Source organism: Myotis myotis, unplaced genomic scaffold (assembly GCF_014108235.1).
Source record: "Myotis myotis isolate mMyoMyo1 unplaced genomic scaffold, mMyoMyo1.p scaffold_m19_p_3, whole genome shotgun sequence".
Classification (NCBI taxonomy): Eukaryota; Metazoa; Chordata; class Mammalia; order Chiroptera; family Vespertilionidae; genus Myotis; species Myotis myotis.
The window spans coordinates 100,125,583-100,148,514 of record NW_023416335.1 but is presented as its reverse complement, the minus strand read 5'-3'; the positions used below and the strand labels follow the sequence as shown (position 1 = coordinate 100,148,514).

Genomic DNA, 22,932 nt, shown 5'->3' with positions numbered 1-22,932 from the left:
CTGCTTGGTCAAATTGCATATTAGCCTTTTATTATATAGGATTACATATTACTTTAATGTCTCATTTCCCAATATATGACAGTCACTTTTTAAAGTATGTTTAGGCTGCCTTGCTGGTGTTTCTCAGTGGTTGAGCATCAACCTATGAACCAGGAAGTCACAGTTCAATTCCTGGTCAGGGCACATGCCCGAGTTGCAAGCTAGATCCCCAGTGTGGGTTATGCAGGAGAAAGCTGATCAATGATTCTCTCTCTGTCGAATAAGACTCCCTCCATGTTCTGCGTGGAGTAGGATTCAGTATCTGAAAGAGGAGCCGCACAACAAATAAGAGAAAAAGACAAGAGATAATTTTGCAATATTGGGGGACCAGGCGGACAAGTCCCAAAGGACTTCTACCCATGCTCAGGCTGCTCCAATCTTTTATTGATCTGGAGTAGCCCTTAGGGTAAGGAGGTTTCAATGACACACAGATCAGTAGACAATTTCCAGGAATAGACAAAGTATCTGATTAGCTCATCAATAGATTTCCAGGAATAGGCAGAGTATCTGATTAACAATAATCAACAAGGATCTACATAAATATCTAAGGAATTAAGTGAACTAAGGTAGGGATGCTTCAACTATTATTACCTAAATTAACTGGGTGATTCCTAGATTAACTGGGTGGTGCACAGTTCTGACCTTTGCTAGGACTTCAAAGGTTACTAGCTTTTGGGGGTCTCTGTCTAAACTCAGCTAGTGAAGACAATGAATGGACTCTGGCATCTCTCATCATTGATGTTTCTATCTTTCTCTCCCTCTCCCTTCCTCTCTAAAATTAACAATAAAATATATTAAAGTATGTTTAGGCTAAAAATGTACAGTCTTTCGGGATTACCCAAACAATTTAAATATTTGTAGAAAAAGTAAGCACCTACTTTTTCAATAGTTTATCAGTATTACTACTGAGTCCACAAACTATGAGAATAACAAAAGACCTACTCTTTTACTTCCTCTTAAATTCCAATTATTGAATCATAAATGGTACTCCAATTGAGATGATTTTTTTGCATAATATTTGGTGAATTATATTGAATTGTTAGTATGATTTCTTCAGAGTTCTTTTTTTTAATATATTTTTTATTGATTAAGATATTACATATGTGTCCTTGTCCCCACGTTACCCTCTACCCCCCCCCCATGCCCTCACCCCCCCTGTTGTCCGTGTCCATTGGTTAGGCCTATATGCTTGCATGTAAGTCCTTTGGTTGATCTTTCCCCCTTACCCCCACCCTCCCCTACCTTCCCTCCAAGGCCCGACAGTCCAATCAATGCCTCTCCGTCTCTGGATCAGTCCTTGTTCATCAGTTTATGTTGTTCATTATATTCCACAAATGAGTGAGATCATGTGGTATTTATCCGCTCTCCAGTTCCATCCCTGCTGTGGCAAATGGTAAGAGTTCCTTTTTCTTCTTCCTCTTCTTAAAGAATACCTTTCAGCATTTCATATAATGCTGGTTTGGTGGTGATGAACTCCTTTAGCTTTTTCTTATCTGTGAAGCTCTTTATCTGACCTTCTATTCTGAATGATAGCTTTGCTGGATAAAGTAATCTTGGTTGCAGGTTCTTGCTATTCAGCACTTTGAATATTTCTTGCCACTCTCTTCGGGCCTGCATGGTTTCTGTTGAGAAATCAGCTGACAGTCGTATGGGTACTCCCTTGTAGGTAACTGACTGTCTTTCTCTTGCTGCTTTTAAGATTCTCTCTTTGTCTTTTGCTCTTGGCATTTTAATTATGATGTGTCTTGGTGTGGTCCTCTTTGGATTCCTTTTGTTTGGGGTTCTCTGCGCTTCCTGGACTTGGAAGTCTATTTCTTTCACCAGGTAAGGGAAGTTTTCTGCCATTATTTCTTCAAATAGGTTTTCAATATCTTGCCCTCTCTCTTCTTCTGGTACCCCTATAATTCTGATGTTGGTACGCTTGAAGTTGTCCCAGAGGCTCCTTACACTATCTTCATATTTTTGGAATCTCTTTTCTTTTTTCTTTTTCGGTTGGGTATTTTTGTTTCTTTGTATTTCAAATCTTTGACTTGATTCTTGGGATCCTCTTGTCTGCTGTTGGATCTCTGTAAATTATTCTTTATTTCAGTCAGTGTATGCTTAATTTCTAGTTGGTCCTTTTTCATGTCCTCCAGGGTCTCACTATACTTATTGAGGGACTCACTAAATTTATCGGCGGTTTCCATAAAATTCTTGAAAAACCTTATAAACGTGGCCTTGAACTCTATATCCAGTCATTTACTTTCCTCCATTTCTGCCATTTGTGACCTCTTCTTTGTCTCCGCATTTTGGCTGCTTCCCTGTGTTGATAGAGTGGCTTTATGTGCTAGGTGTCCTGTAGGGCCCAGTGTCTCAGCCTCCCCAGTTACCTTAGGTGGACACTCTTGGTGCACCCCCTTGTGGGCTTTATGCACAGTCTTGTTGTAGTTATGCCTTGGTTGTTGTAGGATCACTGGGAGGAATTGACCTCCAGGCCAATTGACTGTGAGAATCAGCTGTGTCTGCAGTGGGAGAACTTCTGTGCTGGAGACACCCTTCTGGGGCAAGACTTGCTTCAGTGGGGTTTTGGTGCTCACTGAGTCTGCACCCTGAGTGTGTCCCTTATGGATCTGAGGAGTTGTAATCTGGATGGTCCCCCTCTGACCACTGGGTACACTGGCTCTTGGATCTAAGGAGGTGCTAATTTAGCCTCTGCCTGAGGTTACACAGCAGGAGCTACGAAGAGAACTGCAGATTCCCCTTCCTTTTTTGGAGTTTGGAGGTACCCTGATGAGGCTCAGCTGTGAAGCAATGCAAGCCGCTGTGGGGCCTTGGGCCTTCTCTTGGAAGTTCTGGGTCTGTCTGGCCCGGCTGAAGTTAGGTAATTATCAGGTTGCAAAGGGCCGGGGCATTCATATGCAAAAGCCTCTGCCGCAGCCTGGGTGGGGCGGGGTCTCAAGGAATCAAAGGACGGACCAAGCAGCTATGGCAGATCCTTAGCCCTGCCCTAAGGAGTCGCGCGTCTCAGTGTCCCGGTAATGGCTGCAAGCACCTCTGAGGGAAAGCCGCCCTCAAGTTCGCCCGCTGCCAGACAGTCCAGTTTCTCCCCGTATGAATCCTGGGTCCCCAGAGACTTCCCAGAACCGGAGTTCAGAGCCGTCGGGAGCTTGTGACTCCCTCCGGGTTCAAAAAGACAGCCGCGTCCTCAGGTGCCAGCCCCTTTCCGCGCGCGCGAGCCCCCGTACCTCTGCACTTTACTTCCGCAGCTCCTCTGGCTTTCAGTGTGCTTTTCTTTCCTTCTAGTTGTAGAATTTATACTCAGCCAGCCTTCTTGTAGTTCTGGATGATGTCCGTTTTGTGTTCCTTCAAGGTATGTCTCTCTTCAGAGTTCTTAATCAGGATAAATCCTCTTTCATTTTTCAGGGTTAGTGAGCTGTAGAATTAGATCTTGATGGCACTATTTATCTTCAATGGTAATATGACATAATGGAGATTAGCATGGACTCTGAAAGTTGAGGAACCCAAGCTTAAATAATAAGCGACTTTCAGTGCTAGAAAACACCTATATTTAACTCCACCTGTGCATGAAACGTAAATGTAGAGATCAAACTTGTTTACATATGTAACACCCAATATAAGATGCAGAATCTTTTTAAAGATTTTAGAAGTTTCTTTCATCCCCCTTTCTGACTACTACCCTCAGAATTTCTTAATTTTGTGACCTTTATAATCACTGATAGTACCATCAGTTCATGAAACTCATATCAGTGGATTTATATGATGTATTCTCATTTGTGTCTCACTTCTTTTGCTCAAGATAAAATCTATGAAATTAAATTAACCCATATTATTCTTCATATCAGGATTTTATTCCTTTTTTTTAGGTGTGTAGTATTCTATTATTTGAATTTACTACCATTCTTCCATTTTCCTGTAGGCAGATTTGTAAGTTGTTTCTAATTTAAAAATATTATGAATTAAGGTACGCTAAACATACTTTCACATATGATTTTGAGGACCTATCTGCTCATGTCTTTTGGATATATAAAAGCAGTAAATTTAATGAGTCACGCTGTAGGCATATGTTTAGTTTTAGTAGATACAGTTTAGCATCCTTTTATTTAAGTTATACAACCACCTGCAGTGAATGAGAGATCCAGATCCTGCAGATACTTGCCAATAATTAATATTATCAGTCTATTTAATTTTAGCTATCCTGGTAAGTAAGTAATGGAGGAATAAATTTGAGTTTACCTGGATAGACTATATTAAATATATTTCATCTATTTTTTGAGATTTGGATATTATTCTTTATCAATTCTTGTTTACATTTATGTTTTCTCATTTCTGAGGTGCCTTGATTTTCCCCATATTGCTGAAGGATATTTTCATTGGAAACAGTACTCTGTTGACAGTTCTTTTATTTTTAGACTTTATGGTTTCTAATGGAAAACCTATTGTCATGAGAATTACTTTTTCCTTATAGATAAAGTGTTATTTGTCATTCAGAACTTTCAAGATTTTTTTCTTTGTTTTTATTTTTCAGAAGTTTGAATATGATGTGGGTATTGATATCTTTGGGTTTCTCTCATTTTGTATTTGGTCACCTTCTTAAAGTTGAGGGTTTCTGTCTTTTGACCAATTAGAAGAGTCTTCAAGTACTCTTTCAGCTCCATCTCCTTTAATTTCTTCCTAAACGCCAAATGTTACAGTTTTATTTATTTATTTATCAATTTATTTATTTATTTATTTTTGTTGTTGTTATGACTCCACTGGTTCCTGTGGTTCTGATCTTTTTCTGTTGTTTTCAATCCCATGTTCTCCCTATTCTCATTGGATATTTTTATTGTTATATTTTCTAGTTCCCTGAGTGTTTCCTCTGTTCCATCCATTCTGCTTTGAGCCTATTCACTGAGTTATTTATTTCAGTTATTATATTCTACTGAACTATAATTTTCATTTGGTTTTTCTTTATAGCTTCATTTTCTTTGCTGAGACTTTCTATTTACTTGCCATAACTTTCTTTTTTTCCCATTTAAGGATGTTCAAAATCACTCATGTAAAGATTGTTTTGATGGTTGCTTTAAACTTATTATCAAATAACTCTGTCATCTCTACTATCTCAGTGTTAGTATCTATTATCTTTTTTATTCAGTTTTAGCTCTTTCTGCTTCTTTGTATGAATAATTTGATAATTGAAACCTAGAAATTTTGAGCATTATGAAACTCTGGATCTTTTTCAACACTGTTTCATCTGGCTTTGCTTTGATATTGCTCTGGTAAGGGAAGGGTGAGATGTCACCTCATTATTTCAAGAAGACAGTAGAAATCCAGGTTCTCCACTTGGCCCAAGGTTTGTAGGTGTGTGTGTCAGGGGAGGGGGATGGGTATTCATTATTGTTATGAGATGGTGGGAGTTCTGGCTCCATGCTATTCTTCTGCCAATATCTCCCCATGTGGAGGGATAGGTCTGCCTTGTTTCTATTTCTTACAGTTTCCACTTACATGACCCAGGACTGACTTCCACCCGGACTGGCTCCCACCCAGGACTGGCTCCCACCTGGGACTGACTTCCGCCTGGCGTGGCCAGGACCGGGACTGACTCCCACCTAGGACCGACCCGCAGGCACGGCAACCCAGCACTGACTTCCGGTCTGGTCGAGCCTTAGGTCATAACGGTCATTACACCCTGGCTCTTTATTATATAGGATTTAGGTGCTTCTATATTGGGTGCATATATGTTTACCAGGGTTATTTCTTCTGGTTGGAACAATCCTGTTAATATTATGTAGTGACCATTTTTGTCTATTTTATGGCCTTATTTTGTGTGTGTGTGTTTTTGTTAATCCTCACCCAGGGATATTTTCCCATTGATTTTTAGAGAGAGTGGAAGGAAGGGGAGACAGATACAGAAAGAAGCATGAATACAGTGACACATTGATTGGTTTCCTCCCGCACATGCCCTGATCAGGGCCATGGATCGAGCCTGCAACTGAGGTACATGCTTTTGACTGGAATTGAACCCCCAACCCTTCAGTCATGGACTGATGTTCTATCCACTGAGCCAAACCAGCTAGGGCTTATGGCCTTTGTTTGGAAATCTATTTTGTCAGACATAAGTATTGCTAACCCTGCTTTTTTTTTCCTTTTCCATTTGCTTGGAATTTTTTTCCCATCCCTTCATTTGCATGTCTGGCTTTTGCTCACTGCAGACATCTGGAAGCCATGGCAAGGTAGTGTGCCACTCACTGCAGGATTGCAACAGTGATCCCTTGAGAGTTATGGCTGGCCAGTTTGGGGTGGTGTCTGAGGCCAGTCTGGGTGTCGGTGTGGCTGCACTCCTGGCCTCTGCTGTGTCCCTCTTCAATATGGCATGGGCTCTGTGCTAGAGCCGTGCCAGGCCTGGGACTTCCTATGGAGGTAGCAGGTGGTCCCTATCCAGGAGAGCCTGATCCACCAGTCCCTGAGGCTCCTGAAAGAGCTAACTGTCTCTCGCTCACCCCCCCACCCCACCCCCCCACACACACCACATGTCCACACCCTCCCCTCTCACTCCTTTACTCACTCAAACTCTCTTCCTCACTGCTGGCCTGCTGGCTGCTATTTTTGGACCTCATCATTGATGTTTCTATCTCTCCATCTCCCTTCCTCTCTGAAATCAATTTAAAAATATTTAAAAAACTAGCCAGAAGCAAAGAATAATATACCTGACATTGAGAATTCACTGGAAGGAATTGCAAGCAATATTGATGAAGCGACTTGGAAGACAAGGTAGAAAAAAACAACAGGCCTATCTTAAAAAAGAAGAAAAAGTGGTAATTATCTAACCCTACAACTTAAAGAAATAGAGAGCAAGAAGAAAAGCCCAGAGTAAGTAGAGGGAAGGAAATAATAAAGATCAAAGCAGAAAGAAATTACATAGACCTCACCTCCTCATAAAAAGTACAAAAGATCAATAGAATCAAGAGCTGGTGCTTTGAAAGGATAAACAAGATTGATGAACCTCTAGCCAAGCTCACCAAGAAACAGAGAGAGGACCCAAATAAAATCAGAAATGAAAGAGGTGAAGTAACAACTGACATCACAGAAATACAAAAGATTGTAAAAAAAAAAAAATGCTACAAACAACTTTATTCCAACAAAGTGGACAACCTAGATGAAGCAGACATATTCCTAGAAAAATACAATCTTCCAAAATTCAATCAGGAAGTATCAGAAAACCTAAATAGGCCAATAACTACTGAAGAAATTGAAGCAGTAATAAAAACAACTTCCAGCAAACTAAAGCCCTGGTGCAGATAGCTTCACAAGAGAGTTTTACCAAACATTCACAGAAGAACTAAAGCCTACCCTCCTCAGGCTATTCCAAAAAATTCGAGAGGAAGGAACACTTCTAAGCTCTTTCTATGAAGCCAGCATTACCCTAATCCCAAAACCAGATAAAGATACTACAAAGGAAGAGAATTACAGGACAATATCCCGGATGAACTTAAATGCTAAAATTCTCAACAAAATATTAGCAAATTGGATCCAGCAAAATATTAAAAAGACCATACACCATGACCAAGTGGGATTTATTCTTGGGATGCAAGGCTGGTACAATATCTGCAAATCAATAAACATAATATGTCACATAAACAAACTGAAACACAAAAAAACACATGATCATATCAACTGATGCAGAAAAGCATTTGATAAAATCCAATAACCTTTTTTGATAAAAAAGAAAAACACTCAGCAAAGTGGGAATAGAGGAATCATACCTCAAAATAATAAAAGCCTTATATGACAAACCTATAGCCAACATCATACTCAATGGGAAAATACTAAAACCATTTTCCCTAAGAACAGGAACAAGACAGGGATGCCCACTTTCACCACTCCTGTTTGATATAGGATTGGAATTGCTAGCCATAGTGATCAGACAAGAAGAAATAAAAGGCATCCAAATTGAAAAAGAAGTAAAATTGTCATTATTTGCAGATGACATAATATTGTACATAGGAAACCCTAAAGACTCCATAAAAAACTACTATATTTAATAAATGAATTTGGCAACATAGCAGAATACAAAATTAACATGCAGAAATCTATGGCTTTTTTATAACCAATAATGAACTCACAGAAAGAGAAACTAAAAAAATCCCATTTACCCTTGCAACAAAAAAAGTAAGAATACCAAGAATAAACTTAATTAAGCAGGTAAACTGTGATGACTCACATCCTGCGTGGTTCAGGGTTTGGGATCTAGAGAAGGGCCACGTGCAAATGACAGAGACAAGACAAGAAATAATAATTTGGAAATATTGGGGGCCAGGCAGGAAGCCCAATGCAAGGGGAAGGACTTCCACTCGTGCCAAGGCCTTGCCAACCTTTTATTCAATTTTGGATACACATCTAGCCCTTATTCAGGCAGGTAATTGTGGTAACAGACTATCTTAAAGGTCAGTAAATATTAGAAAGATTTACTCTGAGACTATTTGGTCAGGAAATTGCTTGAGCCACCATTGTCTGGACTAAACAATTGGTGCATAGCTCTGGCCCTTGCCAAGACTCAAGGTTCACCAGTGTTCCGGGCTCCTTGTTTACACTTCTCTGATAGTGAAGACAATGGGTGGCTTCCTACATCTTTCTTTTTCTTAGTAAAATTTGAAAAGTGAATGCCGCCTGAAGGATTCGAGTCCTTTTAAAACTCTTCATTCTGCATCTGCAGACTAGACATAAACATATGAGAACAAAAATGAGACAAGCAATAGTGGTTATGTTGAGAGGCAAATGTAATGAGATCCAGGGGAAGGGGTTAAATTCTTTCATGTCCTTTTTAAATTGTTGCCAGGCATCTAAGGAATTAGTTTGTAAGTTTGCCTGGGATAATTGTCCAATATGCTGTTGTAATTCTAAAATATCAAGGGTTGTATTACCTTTACCTCAAGCACCAAGAATGTGATTTTTTATTGATTCCCAAGGGTGTAAGGTACTATTATAGGGAACGGGGGGTAACACAAATCTGGGAAAAATTATAATGACACTGCAAGGATATTCTTTGCTCTAGGCTGTGGATTTTATCACCCATCCACAAGACTGTAGGCTTTAGTGCCCACAATTCAATCTCAAACTGGCTGTCAATTCTTTTTTGTATAGACAACGTCTTAGTTACATTTTCCTTAACTTGTACAAACTGAGAAGTTTGAACACTTTGTATCATGGATGAAGCAGCAATGCCCACAGAAGTAAGTAACATTACCAGGGCAAAGATTCCTGTAGTTAACATTCCAAGAAATATTTTTTGTCTTTTTAAGATTTTTACCAGATCATGTAACAGTTTGTAGGTTTGATGAGATTCCCAAGGCTCGGTTAGGTTAGTAGGAACCCAAGAGAAAGCCGGTTGTTTCAAAATCATGAGGGAATCCTTTTGGAATGTAGAATTAATACAATGGTATAATGTGCAGCCTGTGCATGACACCTCATACAGATGGTTTGTAACATTAAGGTGCATCTGGATGGGGCCTGAGAGGAGTAAAAATGGATCAAACACACAGGTGGTGGCAAATACTGTCTTATTGGGAGTTCTCCATAGGGTATGAATAGAATTAGCTGAGCTATAATTAAAACTATACCATTTAATAGGTGCAAGTGCAACAGCTAATTTCCATTGCGTATTCTGTAGTGGCCAATTGTCATGTTGTAATTGAGATACAACAAATCCTCCTCCATTCCATGAAATGGAATGATTAGCTTCAACATATAGATAGGGTGTGTTCCCCTTCCATTTTAGGGTGCGATTGTTACTATATGCAGACCCGTAGGGGCTCCAATCCACAAAGGAAAAACTGTTATTAAGTTTTCTGGTGGTAGAGTAATCACTATAACAGTCTTGTCAATTAATTTCTTCTTCAGTGGGGTGCCATTCATAAGACTTTTTACATAATGGCTTGGTGGGGTGGGGGTGGGGGAGTGTCTTAGTACAGTTACATTTTCTGCACTTCTCCCCGGAGCAAGTAGTGATAGTAGACATATTTGGGCTTTTTCTTCCCCTACCTTTGGTGTCCATGCTAGCCAGAAGCCTCTCTTTAATTTTACATACAAAGGAGCAGTGGTTTGGTTCTGTGTCATACAAAAGGGAAGCTGGGTGGCGACACCTGTGTAATTATACTTTGCCCATATACTTCCTTGCCCCACCGTGGTTCCCCTGGGTGACCAAGGTGTTTGGTATTATTGGTGACTACATTAGACAGGGGATCAGCCCACGTAAGGGGTCTTACCCATGGTGGGTCAGGAACATAAGTCCAAAATACTTACCCATTTGCCACCGGTATTATTACCGCACAGCTGATTACTGCAAGCACAGCAAGAAAGACATTCCCAGGCATTCTTGGGGTTCTGGTCTCCTCACAAATTTGCTCAGCTTTCTAGACTGTCTTCTTCACCATGCCCCAGGTGACCTCTGGGCTGTTCGCCATCCTCCTCCTCGTCCTCCTCCCACTCCTTATCTTCAATGGATTGTTCGAAGCTGCTGGTGTCTGCGGCTGGGGTAGTTGATTGTCTGCAGCTGTAAGGCATGGCTCCAGGTGCAAGGTCCTCATTAACCTGGCCAGTTCCTCCCTCAGATCTATGTTGAAGTTTAATATTTCTTGCCGGAATCCACACAGGCTTGGGGAAATTTTCTGAAAATATATAAGCATATTCTTGACCAAATGTTAAGAGGGGATCGGAGCCCTCCCATATCCCAGACTCAGGATCCTCCCATTTAACGAGACCTTTATCCTTTGGCTTATTCTGACACCAGTGTATTTCCATGGGTGTCTTGCCATTGGCATCACAAGTGAAAAAATTTAAAGTAATTAAGGCTTGGTGTAGTCTACTTACAGGCGATTTCTCCATATTCCCCCTTTTTTTGTTTTAAATAATATTAAGCGGCTTTGAAAATTCTGCAGTGTGCTGAATTTTCAACTTTTTACAAAATTGCTAGAAATGATAGCTTGTGTCACTGAGTTATTTTAACTGAGTAACAAATTTGTCATTTCTTCCATAGAGATTTTTAGATAAGATCTTAACCAAATTAATGTCCCCTAATAATTTCTGAAAATCATTTAAGGTTTTAAGACAATTCTTTTTGTATTTTTACTTTTTAAGGCCTAATATATTGACTTTTAATTACAGTTTCTAAATATCTGAAGGGAATTTCCCTTTATTTCCTCCCAGAGTGATCTTTGAGCTACATTTAGGGAGTTTCTTTTAAAAACTTTTTCTTTATTTTAAACCGAGCAACAAAATTTGTTGCTTTTTGGATGCTGGCCAATGCTGCCATGCATACATTCCAAGCAAAAGTAACTTTCTTTTTATTTATGGTGTCTCATTAATGGTGAGATTTAATGCTTGAACAATAATTTTTAGTTTACTTCGTAGCTGAAGAGATTTTAAAAATTATCCTTGTTCTTTTTTCATTATATACATAACCTTCATAAATTTTATACTTTTAGATTAATCTTCAAACCTTCCATTTATGTCCTTTAAAAATGTATTTTTACTTTAATTTTTTTTCTGTTATTAACTTGTAAATACCTTCAGTTATTAAAAATACTAGAGGCTGGGTGCACAAAAATTTGTGCACTCGGGAGGGTCCCTCAGCCCAACCTGTGCCCTCTTGCAGTCTGGGACCCCTTGGGGAATGACCACCTGCTGGCTTAGGCCCACTCCCTGAGGGGATTGGGCCTAAGCTGGCAGTTAGACATCCCTCTGGCAGTCTGGGAGGCCTCGGGGGATGTCCACTTGCCAGCGAGGAGCAGGCCTAGCTGCAGTCGGACATCCTTAACGCTGCTGAGGAGGCAAGAGAGGCTCCCACCACCACCACTGTACTGGCATCCGTCAGCCTGGCTTGTGGCTGAGCAGAGCAAACTTAACCCCCTGTGGGAGCAAACTGACCACCAGGGGGCAGCTCCTGCATTGAGCATCTGCCCCCCGGTGGTCAGTGTGTGTAATAGTGACCAGTCATTCCCATTTGCTCTGCTGTTAGGGTCAATTTGCATATTACCCTTTTATTATATAGGATAGAGCAGTGATGGCGAACCTATGACATGCATGTCAGAGGTGACATGCGAACTCATTTTTTTGGTTGATTTTTCTTTGTTAAATGGCATTTAAATATATAAAAGAAATATCAAAAATATAAGTCTTTGTTTTACTATGGTTGCAAATATCAAAAAATTTCTATATGTGACACAGCACCAGAGTTAAATTAGGATTTTTCAAAATGCTGACATGCCGAGCTCAAAAGGTTTGCCATCACTGGGATAGAGGCCTGGTGCAAGGGTGGGGCCGGCTGGTTTACCCTGAAGGGTGTTCTGGATCAGGGTGGGGGTCCCCCGTGGGGTGCCTGGCCAGCCTGGGTAAGGGGCTGATGGCTGTTTGCAGGCTGGCCATAGCCCCTTCAGGGTAGGGGTCCCTGTTGGGGTGCCTGGCCAGCCTGGGTGAGGGGCTGATGGCTGTTTGCAGGCTGGCCAAGCCCCACAGCGAGGACTCTCACCCCTTGAGGGTGTGGCCAGCCTGGGTGAGGGGCTGATGGCTGTTTGCAGGCTGGCCACAGTCCCCAGCCACCCAAGCTTCCAGTGGAGGCTGGCTGGAAGCAGGTATCTGGGATTTATTTAGCTTCTATAATTGAAACTTTGTTGCCTTTTGCAGAGGCCACAGCTGGCCAGGGCTGGCGGGAAGCTTGGCTTCCTCCATTGCCGTGGCAACCAAGCCTCCTGCTTGCCCTAGCTCCGTGGCTGCCAGCTGCCATCTTGGTTGGGTTAATTTGCATACAGTCGCTCTGATTGGCTGGTGGGTGTGGCTTGGGCATAGCGAAGATACTGTCAAGTAGCATCTTTGTCTTTTATTAGTGTGGATACAATATTTAAACTTTAATTTTTCAATGATAATTATAAGTAAACAGCATTTATTTATTTATTTATTTATTTATTTATTTATTTATTTATTTTTTTTTTTTGTTTATAAAAATTTATTAAAATTCAAAGTTGATCTTCTATCCCATGAGTATCCATCCAGCTGCCTCTCAAAGGTCAGCCAGTTGCCATGACCGCTATCATAAATGCCTGAAAGCAAAGAATGCACATTAATCATGGTAAAAAGAACTTGTGTGATGTTTGTCAGTAACGTAACCTCAGAATAAAAATGGAACGGTTTTATGAGTGATATCATCCTATTTCATTTGGCAGAATCACTACATCACTGGTTACATTCTAACTTATCATATATAACAAGTATCATATATTACCTGGAAATCTCCAGGGTTTCAGGTCTGCCTGTTTAAAGATTGAAAAAAAAGGACATTTATTAGAAATATACCCTACCAACATTTTTAACTTCTGGAAAAATAACATTTAGGGCAGTGAGCACCTTCTGTATAGCTCAATGGTGAATGTTCCACCACGAATGAACCCTAAGGTAAACCATGGACTTTGGGTGGCAATTATGTATGTGTACTTGTGTTAAGTCCGTAAGTTTAACAAAAGGCTAATTCTGGTGGCTGGATGTTGATCATGAGGTGTGCAATTACAAGGTATATGGGAACTGTACTTCAGTTCTGCTGTGAATCTCAGTACAAAATTAAATTTAATGAATTAAAATATGACAGCTAAATAATTCAGGTATCATCTACAGATTTATATGCCATAAAAATTTGTTCACCAAGTGTTATTAACCTGCACTTCTCCAAATGTGTTATTCATCCTCCATTACCGCATAGAATGTTTGGTGTAGCACGTTCCCAGAATGTTTTGTGGGAACATGGCCAATTCCCTTTTTGAGGTTATGATTGTTGTAGCCAGATAAACATTTTTTAGATTGACATTTATCAACACACCTTTTGTAATTATTTTAAAAGAGATTAATTAAATTTAAACCAGTTTTTATATAAAAAATTTTGTTCAGACCATAGAATTAATCCTTTTTTTAATTAGACCATATTAAATATTATATTTTAGGTTGAAATTTTATCACACAGACTACAATATATTTTGAACTATTAATTTCTTCAGGGAAAATATCAGAATTATTTTTCTCAAAAATGAATTTTTAAACTTAATGTATTTTGTTAACACAACTATATAATTTCTCCCAATTTAATTTAAATTCTTAGAAGCTTTAATTGTTTTAGGTGGCAAGTTAAATACTTAGTATTTCTTAAATTAGTAATACTTTTACATTTTTAAGGATATATTCAAATAAAATACAAGGCATATTTAATTAATAGATTCAATTCTATCCTCTAGATTTTTCATATGAGGCAAATTTAGATTAATATTTTAGTATCTTGTTATTTTAAAATACCTAGGTATCTAATAATTTTTATTATTTAATTCAGCAATGTTCTAAAGTCTTAAGTTACAGAACGCTTTAGAAAACTATGTTTCTGGCAAAAAGGCAAGGGGAGGGGAAATTTTTAAACCACCACATTTTTCTTTAGAGATAACATGTAAGGTTTCTGTTGCCGCCACCGACTTCTCCACTTTTATGGGGAGAAGAGTGACTGACCCTTTACCATTAATATATTATTACTGAAAAGCTTTACTTTATTTTAGTTATTTTTATTATTTATGTTCTAACAACTTTAAGATCTCAAAGCCAATTACAATCCAATTGCATTTTCTTTTGGCAAATTTTATAACAGAGCTAACTTATTGACTTTTATTTTTATGTTATTTTATAAAAACAGGAGTGCCTCCAAGATTTGGGAGTCGACCTTGGAATGCGGTACATTATTATTCAAGAACTATCTGCCGGAGCTCCAGTGGCGCAATCGGTTAGCGCGCGGTACTTATAAGAACTATCATTATTATGGAAACATTAATCCTATTGTCCAAATACAGCCTGTATATTTTCTTTGTGTCATTTTTTGCTATCTTTTTAAAGAAAAAAGTCTTGTTTATTCTGTAGCATCCGTGAAAAGAGTGGGGCTCAAGAAGTCACCCAAAATCAGGCAGAGCATGCGCGTTTTCTTAAGCTTGCTTTTCTATTCATGGTGCATCCCTAAATTCTGGGAAATGTTTCATTTGTCTAAATTTTAAATGAAGGACTGTGAAATAAAAACATGGCAAAAATGAGACTTTTAATAACACTCGTGAGTGGGCGCCTATTTTACAGGATCGCCAAAAGACCTAGTAATTTTTTAATTATTTCCCTTTGTCTAGGGAATTTTCCTAGAACCTGTATTATTGGCCATGTGTACCACTCATATTCTCTCTCTCCCCATTCCCGCATTCTGTTTGTTCTGGGGAAACTCAGCAATTGCCTGGCCACCTATCATTTCTTTCTTATTAAATTAAAGTTATGCTTAATAAACTAACAATAAACAACAAAGACAGATAATAATTAATAGATAAGTACCCAATAATTTCCTTTTTAATATCTAGGACATAAAAGAGGTTGAAGCTGCATTGATTGAATCTGGAGGCAGAATGCTCGTGCCTTTCCCTGGAGCACCACCTTGTGTCCTTCTTGGTTGCCTACATACTTTTTTAACATGTCCTGGTTTTCCACAATTATAACACCTTTTATTCCCCACTGTTACAGCAGCAGCGAGTAAATTTGCTTGAAAAGTGCTTGACCCCATGTCCTGACATGCTCGAATCATTTCTGTAATGGTACTATTTTTTTCTCAGAGGTGTCAGGCATTTCTTACAATCAGCATTGGCATTTTCATAAGCTAATTGGTAAATTAAAATATCTCCTGCTGCTGAGCTTTTTTCAAGTTCTGACCCACTCTTTCCCAACATTCAAGATCTAATGTACCTTCTTCAGGAAACCAAGGGTTATGTTCTACAATACCATGCAAAAACTGTAAGAGAATACCTTCTGACACTTTAATTCCCTTATTCTTAAGCATGCAAGCCAAAAGTCTACAATAAATTTTTTACTTTTTAACCAAATTCTGCCCCATTAGCCTGGCTGAAAAAAGACGTTCCCACCCTACTTACAGATCATGATTTCTGCAGCTGACTGTGGGCTTTGCTTGCAGTGAATTTTCATCACCTTTACGGTGAATTTTCCCCACCTTGCTGGTGAAACTTGGTTTTTCGCTCTAGGTGATATCTTCTACTCCAGATGTCCCTTGTTGAGGTGCCAGATATGTGAGCCATGTCCTGCGTGGTTCAGGGTTTGGGATCTGGAGAAGGGCCGCGCACAAATGACAGAGATGAGACAAGAAATAATAATTTGGAAATATTGGGGGCCAGCCGGGAAGCAAGGGGAAGGACTTCCACTTGTGCCCAGGCCTTGCCAACCTTTTATTCAATTTTAGATACACATCTAGCCCTTAGTCAGGTAGGTAATTGTGGTAACAGACAGAATGGCTATCATCAACAAATCGACAGATGACAAGTCCTGGTGAGGATGTGGAGAAAAGGGAACCATCATACACTGCTGGTGGGAATGCAGACTTGTGCAGCCACTGTGAAAAACTGTATGGAGTTCCCTCAAAGAAATTATAAATGGAATTCCCACTTGACCCAGTACTCCCACTTCAAGGAATATATCCTAAGAAATCAGAAATGCCAATCAGAAAGTATATATGCACTCCTATGTTCATAGCAGCACAATTTACAATAGCTAAGATTTGGAAATAGCCTAAGTGCCCATCAGCAGATAAGTGGATTAAAAAACTGTGGTGCATCTACACAATGGAATACTACGCTGCTGTAAAAAAGAAAGAACTTTTACCCCTTGCAAAAACATGAATGGGCATTGAGAGCATTATGCTCAGCAAAATAAGCCAGCCAGAGAAAGATAAGTATCACATGATCTCACTCATTTGTGAAATATAATGAACAACATAAACTGATGAACAAAAATAGATCCAGAGACACAGAAGCATTGAACAGACCATCAAACCTCAGAGGGGAGGCAGGGGAGGGTATGAAGGTGTGGTAAGAAATCAACCAAAAGTCTTGTATGCATGCATATGCATGCATATGGTCACAGACAATATGGGTGTGAAGGCCTGTGCTGGGGGACAGGGGCAGGCTGGGAGAGATCACTCGGGGAAAGGGAAACATATGTAATACTTTCAACAATAAAGAATTTTTTAAAAATCGATGAGAGGCCGAGACTGGTTTGGCTCAGTGGATAGAGCCTTGGCCTGCGGACAGAAGGGTCCCAGGTTCGATTCCGGTCAAGGGCATGTACCTGGGTTGCGGGCACGTCCCCGTTGGGGGGTGTGCAGGAGGCGGCTGATCGATGTTTCTCTCTCATCAATGTTTCTGACTCTCTGTCTCTCTCCCTTCCTCTCTGTGGAAAATCAATAAAATATATTAAAAAAAAAATCGATGAGAGAGAATCATTGATTGGCTGCCTCCTGCACACCCCACACTCGGGATCAAGCTTGAAACCCGGGCATATGCCCTATCCCAGAATTGAACCATGACCTCTGTGTTAATAGGTCGATGCTCACCCACTGAGCCATGCTGGACAGGCTCTGGCTAGTTTTTATTTATGGTTTCTATGTCTTTTTTCATGCTCATGTAGTTACTATTAAGTTCCTTGTAGTTACCAGTAGTTCTCCAAGAGTTCCTTGAGCATTTCTATAATCATTACAGTGAACTTAGTGTTTGATAAATTGCTTATGTCCACCTTATTTAGGTCGATTTTTGTTTTTTCCTCCTTTTTTTTTTAATTGGATGTTTTTCTTCGTCTCCCCATTTTATTTGTCTCTTTGTGTTTGTTTCTATGTATTAGATATATCTGTCTCACAGTCTTCATGGGGTGGTCTTTTGTAGTAAAAGTCCTGTGGTACCCATTGGTGTGTTCTCAAACTCCTGAGCTGGGTACTCTAGGAGTGACCAATTTGAGGCTTATTTGGGCTTTCCTGTTGTAATTGGGTCTTGACTGTTGTTGCATTCTTAAGTGAGATCTATTCTCAGGCTGGCTAACTGTGAGGCTCAACCCAGATCACATCATGTGAGTTGTTGTACTGGTGCTGATAGGACAAAACAAAACCAACCAAGGGAAAAAAAAAAAAAAAAACTAACAAAAATATACTAAAGAAACTGACAACAGCAAAAACAACCACAAGAGGAAAGAGACTTAGGAAAGGGAAAAGAGAACAAGAATAATACATGATAAAGAAAGACAGAAAATAATAATAATAAACATACTAGAAGAGAAAAGGGAAAGAAAGAAGATTCTTTTTTTTTTTTTTTAAAGACCTTTTGTACGTTTATTTGAGCCAAACTGTTGACAATTGCCAGGAAGCAGAATCTCAAGGATTGGCAGTGTTTCACCTTGTTTTATTTTTATTTTTTTAAAAATTAAATCTTTATCGTTCAGATTATTACAGTTGTTCCTCTTTTTCCCCTCCATAGCTCCCCTCCACCCGGTTCCCACCCCACCCTCTGCCCTCACCTTCCCCCCCCAGCCTCCCCATCCTCATCCATAGGTGCATGATTTTTGTCCAGTCTCTTCCCGCATCCCCCACACCCCTTCCCCACCCCAAGAATAGTCAGTCCACTCCCTTTCTATAGCCCTGATTCTATTACAATCATCAATTTATTCTGTTCATCAGATTATGTATTCACTTGATTTTTAGATTCACTTGTTGATAGATGTGTATTTGTTGTTCATAATTTGTATCTTTACCTTTTTCTTCTTCTTCCTCTTCTTAAAGGATACCTTAAGATCTATTAAATTTAACTGTGTATATATAATTATTTTCCCACAACTAAAATGCGCATTATTTTATCCAAAGTTTTATCATTGCTATATGACAGATTTTATATTCTATGTGACAGATATGTAATTAAACATACATACAAAAAAAGAACATGTATTGAATGTTCAGAAAAAGTAAAAATAAATAGCAATTATATGAAGGATACCTTTCCTCATTTCATATAATACTGGTTTGGTGGTGATGAACTCCTTTAGCTTTTCCTTATCTGTGAAGCTCTTTATCTGACCTTCAGTTCTGAATGATAGCTTTGCTGGATAAAGTAATCTTGGTTGTAGGTTCTTGGCATTCATCACTTTGAATATTTCTTGCCACTCCCTTCTGGCCTGCAAAGTTTCTGTTAAGAAATCAGCTGACAGTCGTATGGGTACTCCCTTGTAGGTAACTGACTGTCTTTCTCTTGCTGCTTTTAAGATTCTCTCTTTGTCTTTTGCTCTTGGCATTTTAATTATGATGTGTCTTGGTGTGGTCCTCTTTGGATTCCTTTTGTTTGGGGTTCTCTGCGCTTCCTGGACCTGTAAGTCTATTTCTTTCACCAGGTAGGGGAAGTTTTCTGTCATTATTTCTTCAAATGGGTTTTCAATATCTTGCTCTCTCTCTTCTTCTGGCACCCCTATAATTCGGATGTTGGTATGCTTGAAGTTGTCCCAGAGGCTCCTTACACTATCTTCGTATTTTTGGATTCTTTTTTCATTTTGCTTTTCCGGTTGGGTGTTTTTTGCTTCTTCATATTTCAAATTGTTGACTTGATTCTTGAGATCCTCTAGCCTGCTGTTGGAACTCTGCATAATATCCTTTATTTCAGTCAGTGTATGCTTAATTTCTAGTTGGTCCTTTTTCATAACCTCGAGGGTCTCACTAGATTTCTTGAGGATCTCACTACATTAATCGGCGGTCTCACCAGACTTTTTGAGGGTCTTACTAAATTTATCGGCAGTTTCTAGGAAGTTCTTGAAAAATCTTAAAAGTGTGGTTTTGAACTCTATATCCAGTAGTTTGCTTTCCTCCATTTCTGTCATTTGTGTCCTTTTTCTTTGTCTCTGCATTTTTTATGCTTCCCTGTGTTGATAGAGTGGCTTTCTGTACTAGGTGTCCTATAGGGCCCAGTGGCTCAGCCTCCCCAATTACCTGAGGTGGACACTCTTGTTGCACCCCCTTGTGGGCTTTGTGCACAGTCTTGTTGTAGTTAATCCTTGATTGTTGTAGGTATCACTGGGAGGAATTGACCTCCAGACCAATTGGCTATGAGAATCAGCTATGTCTGCAGTGGGAGAACTTCTGTGCTGGAAACACCCCTCCGGGGCAAGACTTGTTTCAATGGGGCTTTGGTGCTCACTGATTCTGCCCCCTGAGTGTGTCCTTTATGGACCGAGGAGCTGCAATCTGGATGGGCCCACTCTGACAACTGGGCACACTGGATCCTGGATCTCTAAGGAGGTGCTAATCTAGCCTCTGCCTGAGGCTACCCAGCAGGAGCTCAGTTGTTAAGCAATGCAAGTTGCTGTGGGGCCTTGGGCCAGCTGCAAGTTTGTTACGTAATTTTCAGATTGCAAAGGGCCAGGCCTTTCATATGCAGAAGCCAGTGCACGGCTTGGGCGGGGCGGGGTCCCAGGGGATCAACAGGGCGGAGCAAGCAGCTATGGCTGCCCTCAGAGGCCCTGCTTCTCAGTGTCCCAGCAACCGCTGCAAGCACCTCCGAGAGAAAGCTGCCCTCGAGTTCTGACCAATGCCAGACAGTCCAGTTTCTCCCATAGTAGTCTGTGTCCCCAGAGACTCACCCAGAACTTGAGCTCAGAGCTTGAGACTCCCTACTGATTGAAAAAGACAACCATGTCCTCAGCTGCCAGCCCTTTCCGCGTGCGCCTCCATACCTCTGTACTTTACTTCTGCACCGCAGCTCCTCTGAGTCTCAGTATGCTTTTCTCTTTCCTTCTAGTTGTAGAATTTCCACTCAGCCAGCCTTCCTGTGGTTCTGGATGATGTCCGTTCTGTCTTTTAGTTGTATTCTTGAAGTGGTTGTGCTAAGCAGCAATCTCTGGCATTTACCTATGCCGCCATCTTGGTTTTCTCCTCACCAGTTCCGCAGATTCACCGGCCTACAAGAAAGAAGATTCTGAAAGGAAAGAAGAGAGAGAAGAAAAATGAGTAAAGAGTAGGAACAGGAAAATGGTAACAAGAAAAGATGAAAGAGAAAAAAATTATGAAAAGGTAAAAATAAGAAAGGGAAAGCAAAAGAAAGAAAAGAAAAAAGGGGAAAAATAGAGTTAGAAAAGGAAGGAATCAAATAAGAGATATGAAAGAAACAAAAGATAATAGAAAAAATAACAATAATAATACCTAAGCAATAACAAATAAAAAAATAAAAAAAATGGAGCCCAGGTGGTGTGGCTCTGTGGTTGCACATCAACCTATGGACCAGGAGATCATAGTTTGATTCCTGGTCAGAGTATATGTCCAGGTTGCAGGCTTGATCCCCAGTGTGAGGCATGCAGGAGGCAGTGGATCAATGATTCTCTCTCATCACCCATGTTTGTCTTTCCATCTCCCTTAGTCTCTCAAATACATAAATATATATTTCCATCTCCCTTAGTCTCTCAAATACATAAATATATATATATATAAATATATATATATATAAATATATATATATTTATATACACACACATATATATACACACACACATATATATATGGTCTGGTGCACGAAATTTGTGCACTGGAGAGGGGGTGTACCTCAGCCCAGCCTGCACCCTCTCCAATCTGGAATCCCTCAGGGGATGTCTGACTGCCGGTTTAGGCTCACAGGGATCGGGCCTAAACCGGCAGTCAGACATCCCTCTCACAATCTGGGATTGCTGGCTCCCAACCACTCACCTGCTTGCCTGATTGCCCCTAACTGCTTCTGCCTGCCAGCCTGATCTCCCTTTAACCACTCCCCTGCCAGCCTGATCGATGTCTAACTGCTCAGCTGCCAGCCCGATCGCCCCCAACTGTCCTCCCCTGCCAGCCCGATCGACCCCAGCTGCCCTCCCTGCCAGCCTGGTTGCCCCTAACTGCCCTCCCCTGAAGGCCTGGTCGCCTCCAACTGCCCTCCCCTGCTGGCCTGGTCACCCCCATCTGCCCTCCCTGGTGGCCATCTTGTGACAACATGGGGGCAGCCATCATGACCACATGGGTGTGGCCATCTTGTGACCACATGTGGGTAGCCATCTTGTGATGACATGGGCGTGGCCATCTTGTGACCACATGTAGGCAGCCATCTTGTGACCACATGGGGGCCATCTTGTGCATGGGCATGATGGTCAATTTGCATGTTACCTCTTTATTATATAGGATATATACTAGAGGCTCACACGAAATGTGTGCAAGGATAGCCCTTCCTTTGGCTGCCAGCACTGGCTTTCCTCTGGCACCTGGGACCCGGGCTTTCCTCACAGCCCCTGCTCATTCCCACTCCTTCAATAAAAATATATTTTTAAAAAATAATGGAGGAGAAAACCAAGATGGCGGCATAGGTTAACGCCGGAGATTGCTGCCTTGAACAACTAATTCAAGGGTACACCTAAAAGACGGAACGGGCATTATCCAGAACCACAGGAAGGCTGGCTGAGTGGAAATTCTACAACTAGGAGGAAAGAGAATATCATACCCAGACTCAGAGGAGGCGCAGTGCTGAAGTGAAATACTCAGGTTCGGAGTGCGCACGGAGCGGGCTGGCGGCGGAGGGCGTGGTTGTTGTTTTCAACTGGGAGGGAGTTTCAGACTCTGAGCTCCAGATCCGGGCGAGTCTCTAGGACCCAGACTCAAACGGGAGAAGCGGGACTGTCTGGCTTCGGTCGGAACTCGAAGGCAGCTTTCTCTCCGAGGTTTGCAGGGTTGCTGGGACTCTGTGAGGCAGAGCCCCTAGGGACGGAACTGAGAGCAGCCATAACTGCTCCCTCCGTCCTGCCCTGTAGATCCCCGGGGATCCGCCCCACCCAAGCCCTGCGTAGAGCCATTTGCCGGATAGCCTCAGGCAAACGCTAGATTAGCACCACCCTAGAGATCCAGCACAGAAGCTCTCCCACTGCAGACACAGCTGACTCTCATAGCCAGTTAGCCTGGAGGTCAAATCACCCCCACTATTGCCGACAACAATCAAGGCTTAACTACAACAAGACTTCGCACAAAGACCACTAGGGGATGCACCAAGA

The 22,932-nt window shown here is 40.8% G+C and overlaps 2 long non-coding RNA genes and 1 other non-coding gene across 3 annotated transcripts; all 3 read right to left on the bottom strand.

Moving 5' to 3' along the window:
• Positions 1 to 8,277: 8,277 nt before the first annotated feature.
• On the bottom strand, positions 8,278 to 20,670 carry LOC118649773. Its single transcript, XR_004965734.1, has 4 exons — positions 20,611 to 20,670; positions 15,993 to 16,180; positions 10,318 to 10,682; positions 8,278 to 8,732 (listed from the first exon to the last, which is right to left on the bottom strand). It is a non-coding gene; the product is annotated as an uncharacterized LOC118649773 (long non-coding RNA).
• On the bottom strand, positions 13,004 to 13,851 carry LOC118649772. The gene is made up of 2 exons (XR_004965733.1): positions 13,292 to 13,851; positions 13,004 to 13,109 (listed from the first exon to the last, which is right to left on the bottom strand). It is a non-coding gene; the product is annotated as an uncharacterized LOC118649772 (long non-coding RNA).
• LOC118652314 lies at positions 13,174 to 13,251 on the bottom strand. Its single transcript, XR_004966565.1, has one exon. It is a non-coding gene; the product is annotated as a small nucleolar RNA SNORD47 (small nucleolar RNA).
• Positions 20,671 to 22,932: the final 2,262 nt, after the last annotated feature.